Consider the following 8,700-nt stretch of genomic DNA (forward strand, 5'->3'; position numbering starts at 1 on the left):
ACAGTGGAATTGAATGCACTCCAAGAAGTTTTGCTGATGACACCAATGTTGATGACAAATCAACACTCTGGAGGGAAGGGATGCCATCCAGAGGGACCTTGATGGGCTTGAGAGCTGGGCTTGTGCAAACTGCATGAAGTTCAACAAGGCCAAATGCAAGGTTCTGCACCTGAGCTGAGGCAATCCCATGTACCAATACAGGTTGGGAGGAAAAAGAATTGTGGACAGCTCTGAGGAGAAGGACCTGGGGGTAACAGTGGAAGCTAAACAGGAGCTGTCAATGTGCACTTGCAGCCCAAAAAGCCAACCGTGTCCTGGGCTACATCAAAAGAAGCATAGATAGCTGGTCAAGGGAGGTGATTCTCTCCCTCTACTCTGCCCCTCCTGGAGTACTGTGTCCAGTTCTGAAGTCCCCAACATAGGAGGGACATAGAGTTCCTTGAGTGTGTCCAGAAGAGAGCCACAAAAAGGATATGTGGGCAGGAGTACCTCCCGTGTGAATATAGGCTGAGGAAGTTGGGGTTGTTCAGCCTGGAGAAGAGGTTTTCTGATTTCTTATAGCTGGGTATCAAGAACTCTTGCACTATGGAAAGCATCCTTAAAAATCTCCCAGCTCTAATCTCCCAGCTATGTTCAGGTCCCTTGCCCCTGAGAACAGTTTCCCAGGGGATCTTACTAACTTCTTAAACAGCTGGAAGATTGCTTTCCTAAAATTTTGGGTCCTGACTTTACTATGTGCTTGTCACATATCCCTCAGGACTGTGAACTCCACCAGTGCATGATCACTGCAGCCCAGGCTGCCTCCAATATTGATGCGTCTGATTAGCTCACCTGCATTGGTGACCAACAGGTTCAGTAACTTATCCCTCTTGTAGGGCTGTCTTTTATTTTCAATGCATTCCAGGAAAATCCTAGATTGTATACAGCTGTCCTTGCTACTTTTACAGCACACATTGGTGTAGTTGAGGTCCCACGGCAGGATGACAGCTTGTGAGCATGATGCCACCTGTAGCTGGAGAAAGAAGGCTCATCAATAGTTTCCCCTTGATCAGGTCACTTGTAGTAAACACCAGCCACAAGGTTGCCCAGTGTTGCCTCCATCTCTAATTCTTACCCATAAACTTTCAACATGCTCATGGCTATCCTTCAGAGACAGCTCTTCACATTCTATCAGTTTCTTGATGTAGAGGGTAACATGTCAACTCCTACTTCCTCACCTCTCCTTTTGGAACAGGCTGCAGCAATTGATATCCACACTCCACTCTTGGGACTTATCCCACCACATTTCAGTAACAGCAACTAGGCCATAACTTTCTAGCAGCACGGTGGCTTCCAGCTCCTCCTGTTGTTGCCCATGCTGCGTGCATTGGTGTAGAGGCATTTCAACTAGGCTGTCAGCTGTGTCTATTCTTAGAGGAACATGTGGAGGGCTGCCTCAGTAATTTGAGAGACCTGAGAGCTAGCGGAAAGCAGGGTCTCATGCTGCAAAGCAAGGCCAACCAAAGATAGAAGCGAGGCAAGGCCTGCTGCCAGGAAAATAAAGATGCGGCAAGGCTCATCACCAGAAATGATAGTATTAAATTTGGAGGACACCTTCTCTGAACAAAGGGATTAAGTATTCTAGCAACTTCTGGCTTTACCCAAGATGCTCCATTGTGGGAAACTGCTGTAAGCAACGTCTGTATCTAGCAAAACCATGGTCTTTATTTATTGTATCTTGCTTTTAAAACAATCCGCTTTATCGTGATGCCATGTTTACTCTGCACTATAAAAAAGCACTGAGTTATGAATAAAATCACACATAATACCACTGAGTGCCCAGCCTCAAACTTTTTTCTCCTCTCTGATTTTTTTCACAGTGTTTGCAAGAGGAACAACCTTTAATTTGTTTCAGGTATTTCACATGTTTCCCTGTTGGTTCCTATTATCCCAGGGGTCCCTGGCTTATCTCCCTAAGACTTCAAATGTGTAAAAAGCATGTCTTGAAACAACAGGCTGAGGGGCCTCACAAGCATCTCATCCCTCAAACCTTGACATGTCATCTCATGACTTGTCACAAACAAGCCTGATATTATTCTTTCTCTCCTCAAGTATAGTTTAAAGCTCTGTCAATAAGTTCTGAGCAGCAACCCCCCCTTCATCCTTTGAGAAAGATGAATCCCATCCAACGCCAGTAATCTTGGTGCCATGTAGACCATCCCTTTATAGAACAAAAAAACCTCAAAAATTCTGGCAGCGACATCAGCCATGAAGCCAGGTAATGACTGTCTGTGTATGTCTGCTTCTTCCAATATCACTGTCTTCAACTGTAAGGGTGGAGGAAAAAATTACCTGTGCATTTCCTTACCAACAATGCCAAAGTCTTGAAGTCTCTTTCCATTGCCGTTGGACTACATGTTGCAGTTTCATCCCCACCCACATAGAAGATTAAAAATGGGTAATAGTCTGAGGGCTGTACCAGGCTAGGGCATCAGATCTCCCTAAGAGGAGAATTCTATTGGACCCTCTGTTCTCATAGAAGGGAGTTGCCTGCAATTGTAACCAGTCTTTTCTTCCCTCTGGTTGTGGTCATGGTACAAGGAGAAGACCTTTCTGACACTGGCAACACCTCATGTGTAAATGAAACATCATCCACATCACCAGATGACTGACCTTCCAAATACAGGGCCTTTTGTATAGCGGCATCTAGGAAAATGTGGCAGGCAAGGAGGGAGTTTGCCTGATGACCCCAGTGTAGACTTACCTCCATTCACTCCTTTTCTTTAAGTTACCAAGGGGAAGGATACAGGATCCCCTTGATTGTGTGGGGCTTTTTTGTTTGGGTTTGTTTTCTTTTCTTTTTCTTTTTCTTTTTTTTCGGGTGGATGTTCCTGTTTCCATTTCCAGGAGGGAATAAAATGGTTGCAAACTTAGAATTTGTCAGATGCTGTAATCTGATAGAGGCACAGCTGCTGCAGCTACATGTCTCCATCTTCAATCAGTATTGAGACTAAACATATGCCCAGCAGGTACACACATACAAAGATTTTTCTGCAACACATACATATATATGTACATGTGGGCAGCTACACTTATCAGTACAGACAGAAACATTCAGCACTCACACAAAAAACCCAGCACCAATGGCCTAATCTTGTTGCCCTGTGGCTGATCAGAATGAAGGTCCATATGTAGAAAATGCATACATACACACATACATATAATGTGGATTATATGTAAACTCAGCTCCCATAGCCGAGCTTAGTTATTAAATCTGTCCCTAGTTATTCTGGATCCCCAATCCCCCATGCTTCTGTTCTCTAGACATGAGAGTCTCCAAAGCCTTCAGCCCCACTCCAATCGCTGGCACAGACCCCCTGACTCATGAACACATGCACTATGGATCTCTCAGAAGTTAGGCTTAGACATGCATTCCGTCCTAGTAACTACCCTTGGAACCTGGGCCTCCCCTGACACCTGGGCATGCCAGTCCCTAGGTCTCACAATTCTACTCCAGCTGCTGGTACAGATTTTTTTGTATCACTCCAGTAACTGCACACACACTACCCAATAGCTTAGACACGCAGTCAGTCCAGCCTGGGTCCTCATCCCCAGCTGTCTCCCACACAAACACACATACCTGCAGTCTCTCGGTTGACCTTCAGATCTTGCAGCCTCTCCACCACAGACCTCCTTGTCCCTCTGGAAGCCAGCTTCCCCAGTTGCCTCACTCCCACACACACATCTTGTTTCCAACCTCTTATGAAATCAGTTACAAATGGAATTTAAGGTGACAGGACAGTGGGTGTTGAGCAAGTGAAGGGCATGGCCAGACAAGCATTCCAACCAGCAACCTGTTTACATGAGTGACCCCTTTTGTCCTCTCAGCTATGTATTTACCCACACTTGTTCCTCTCCAAGCCACCATTATTCTTCCCTTTCTCTGCCTTTGGTTTGTCCCCTAAACATGCCATAAGAAGTCTTGCACAATCCACAGATTCCCAGAATGTCAGGGGAGGTGCAGGACATAAGGAACCATTTATTTACTGAGAGGGTTGTCAAACCCTGTAACAGGCTTCCTAGAGAGGCCACTGATGCCTGATAGTCAGTAAAGAGGCATTTGGACAATGCCCTTAATACCATGGTTTATATTTCTAATCAGCCCTATAGTCCTCAGGCAGTTGGACTTGATGATTATCAGACAGTTGTACTGTAGATCCTTCCCACTTTTTGTGTTTTTTTAGGCCCACCTGGCAACAAAGAATCTCATGTCTGCTCACTCATTCCTCCCTGCATTGTGGGATGGGGAAGAGAAAATCCAACTAAAATGGGTCAAGACAAGGACAGAGAAGGTTTTTCACTCACAGGCAGAACAGAATTGACTTAAGAAAAAAGTCAATTTCATTTAACACCAATCAAATCAGAAGGACAAAAAAAAGAAAACAAAACTGCCCAAATTACCTCATTCATGATTTCTCTACCTTCTCTCATCCCTGCACAAAGAATTGTTTTTCTCAGAAAATAATCTATTCAGTTTTACAATTATAAAAGTGTAGTCCCCTGCCACAGAATAGAGCCTCACAGCAGATCCACAGAACAGAGCGCAGCAAATCCTGACAGTAGATCAACTCTTGGTTATCTTAATCTCCTCTGGAAGTATATTCCCTCACAGGAAAAAAAGGCCCTTGGCCATGAGTCAGATCTCACTATCTTATCCTCAGATCAGCTGCATTTCCCCAAGAGGTTAGTACAGCTGTGTTTGTAGGCTGTAGCTGTGGCTGAAGGATATCATCTTTTCTCCTAAGCAGAGGCCGCTGTGTAAATTCACATGCAACATGACTTGATGATTTTTCTGTGCAATCTAGCATTTTAAATCCTCTCTTGCTCATCTAAATAAACATTTGGAAATATGATGGATCAAATGTCATTCTCTCTGACACACTCTAGTTAGACATTACCAAGTCACTGCAGCAGAAGTATATAAGTTTCCTTAGGATCTAGGAACAGAGCAGAATGTAGGCACTGGTCATACCTGGAGTTGCACAGGAACTTTCAGTTCCTATAAGCTGCAGTTTGGGTATGAACTTTCTTGCCTCTGATGGCAACAGAAAGTAGAGAAACTGGACCTGTAGTTTCCCTTTTCAGAGACAAACACAACCAGATTTTTTGACAAATTCCTAAATATAATCAATTGTAATTAAAACTAGGAGAAGTACACAGATGTATTAAAATTTTACATATTTTCTCACTTCATTCACTCCGTCAACCAACATGCCAGTTCTTCTTTCTTTTCAAGACAAAATCTTCTGGAAGGGATGCATATCTGCTTCCTGCATATGACACAGCTTCTTTTAAAGTTGCTACACTTACTGCCTGTCCCTGTTATTTCTCTAATGTTTATCATTATATGAATTCTATTCAAAGGTTTTTTATTTAAATATTTTTGTATTTCTCCTTCTTCCGTACCTAGTTTTTCAGAAGACAGATAATTATTTCCTGCTTAAACAGCTTCTTTGCTAATAGATTTAAGCCAGTTCTACCATAGTTAGAAACCTATATGGCCAACATTAGTTCTCAGACTGAGGGAGATGAGATGCGACACTGACAAAATGACAGATTGCATAAACGCTGGCTGTTCAGTGAATCAGCAGTTGCATTGTATCCTAAGACAGAAAAATTAAAGAGTAAGTGAGTAGATTTTTCATGTTGTCAGGCCTGGGTAAGAAAATGAATCACCAAGATCACATTATAATTATGAAAAGTCACTTTAGTTTGCTTGTAATTTTCAAGCATGATAAATATTAATCAGAATATCTGTGTTGATTTAAGAGTATTAATTTAGTTGAAATGTCAATCAAAATGATGGAATAATTTTTAAATGCCAGACAGCCACTCCATTTAGCATAATACGTGGGGTTTGTTTTTTGGGTTTTTTTTGTTTTGTTTTTCCACTTCTTGGAATACTTAAAATCAACTAAAAATCAATCAAGCCTACTGCAGTCTTTCATCTGGTGAAAATAACATACAATATTCCAAGTTACACAAGTAGTCATAAATATACTGCCATTTGTGTATGTATGTGCAACATACATATTGGCAATATGTTATACTATGCTACATATATTTAATTTATGTACAGCTATGTGTATAGCCTTGGTAACTTACAGGAGGGCAAAACTGTCAGACCCTTACTAGCAGTATAAATACATTTTTTATATATTAAATTGCAAAAATTAGATAAATGCATAAACAACTTGGAAGAATTTCATTTAGGTCAAGGCCTATTTGATAAGCATGAAGGGTTATTCTCATTCACAGGCAATTTGACTTAGGACATTCTGTATTTTGCAATGCACTTTGCAATTAGATGTCCTGAAACTCTCTATAGAAACTAATCCAGTTATGTTTATGGAATTGGTGCTGCTCATAAATATTGCAGAAATATAAATTAATTTAAAAATCATGCAAATATAGAAGCCAGAGTTCAGGAGATGTACATATCTATTAATGAAATAACTTGATCACACTAACAATAGCAATGGGCCTGTAAATTCCTAACCTTATTTATAGAATTCCTTATTTATTTTTATCTGCCAAAGCTGATATCAAAAAACATTATTAATGAAAAGTTGAACTTCTAGAGCACGTAGAGCTTCACAAGCCATAAAGTTAAAAACAGTGTGTCATCTTACTCTCCTCAGCTGAACACAGACCCGTTTTGGGACTACCTTATTACATGCTTTTTCTTTCAGATGGAATGCTATTCTAACCGATATTACACTCCCTTCCTCAAGCCTCTATGAAAAAGTGAAAAGGAACAAAGTAAGACTATGCAGAACATCTATAGAAAAGGATGAACTTCTGCAGCAGATAAAATAACATGGATCAGGATTTAAGAAACCTGGGTTCCAGTAGTGTGGGAGGTGGCAAAGTTAATGTGGGTGATTAGAAAGGAATGTGTTAATGAAGCTACCTTGTTTACTAGACAGAACGGTGGAAAATTAAAACAGCGGAAAATCACCAGAGACCTTGCTTGGAGGAACCTGGGAGGGTCTTGAGGGTGGACTCTGGGGAAGGCTAGAGCCTTATATATATGTGTGTACATATATACATATATATATATATGGACCCTCAGATTAATAAAGTTGTCTCAGCAAGGGAAACTCATGAGTCTGTGAATAGTACGCCACAAATGGCGCCCGCATGGGCCCTGGATTAAAAGCAGGTGGCAGCCCGTCCAGATGCGTAGCTTGGTTGAACTAAAGGGGGAAGAAAAAACAATCAGTGCACACCGTCAGTTACCTTTCTGCCCGACAGAATGTCAGCAGCCAAGAACTAGAGACGGGGAATTCTCTTACAATGGAACAGAAAGATGTTTTCATTGTGCTTAGGCACATATTGGAAAAACAAGGTGGGGACTTAAACAGTACAGTCCTGAAGCAATTGCTTTTATGGGCCAAAGACAGAAGCCCTCTTTAAATTCACAGAATGTGTATGATTCTGCAATATATGACAAAATCGGGGTCCGATTGTGGGACGTAGTAACATGCTATGATAAAAGCGCCATTGCATTCCTGGGACCGTGGCGAACTCTTTCTGCAGCCTTAAAAAGTTTCGGGGGATCCAAGACTTCCAACAGTGACTGCTCCGTACTGTTGGAAACAGTCAGCTTGCCACAGCCCGACGAGACTGCAGTTTCGAAATGTGAAACCGATTTTACCGACAGTGTTCAGGTGTGGGTTCAGTCTGTCCTCATCATCCACGCGGTGGCGTCAGCCCCACCGGAGACGCGCTTGGAGCTTTTTCCTTTAGATCCAGGAGGGATAGATCTCCAGCGGGGTCCAAATATTTTCTTTCCGTCCCGGCGTCGGGCAACGGACCGGCCCAAGAGGCAGGAGAGCCTCTGGGATCCTCCGGCGCCCTCAGGCTTCCCGGCACTGAGCGGAGCGATCCCACCTGGAAGCGGCGGAGCGGGGATGCGACGGCAACGGCAGAGCCACGGAGAATAAAAGCGGCGGCCGGAGCGAAGCGAGCAGAGGCAAGAACTCGCCGTTCTCCCAAGGTCTAGAAAATGTTTAGATCGCTTGAAAGAGGGGCTTGAGAAACAGATAATTCAGAGGTTCGTGATCTACTCTTTATAAACAGCTTGCTAATGCTGATTGTCAGAAAATATTGAGACCTTTACAAGTCTGGAATCCTACGATAACTGAAATGATGAAACCCCGCCAGAATGTCGGGTCCGCTTTACATACCACATCTATGACTGTTGAGGCTTTCTCGGCTTTAAATATTCAACGGGGTCCCTGCTATGCCTGTGGGACGAGAAAGTCCGTCTTCGCAAATGAATAAAATGCAAAAGGAGCCTGAAATATGCCCCCGTTGCAGAAAAGGAAGGCATTTTCCTAAGACTTGCCTCTCAAGGGTTGATGAATATGGTCCTGGACTGGTTGATTCTGATTTTAGCGGTGATAATGCTCTGGACCCCTAGCCCTCCTTGTATTGTACCAGCATGTGAAAAGATCGCCCAGCTTATATGCTTCAAGGCTTCCCCGCCGAGAGCGACCTTTAAACGGAGGGGAGAAGCCAGTTTTGGTTCCACTGGAAAGCCTCAGGCGTACTGGTTGCAACAATTACAGCACCAGAGGCCGCTGTTGGGAGCGCTGCAACCCGGCTTGCCCTCCCTGGCAGTGGCACCGCGGGACTGGTCACTGGTATCGTTGG

The sequence above is a fragment of the Heliangelus exortis genome, chromosome 2 (assembly GCF_036169615.1).
Source record: "Heliangelus exortis chromosome 2, bHelExo1.hap1, whole genome shotgun sequence".
In the NCBI taxonomy this organism is placed as follows: Eukaryota; Metazoa; Chordata; class Aves; order Apodiformes; family Trochilidae; genus Heliangelus; species Heliangelus exortis.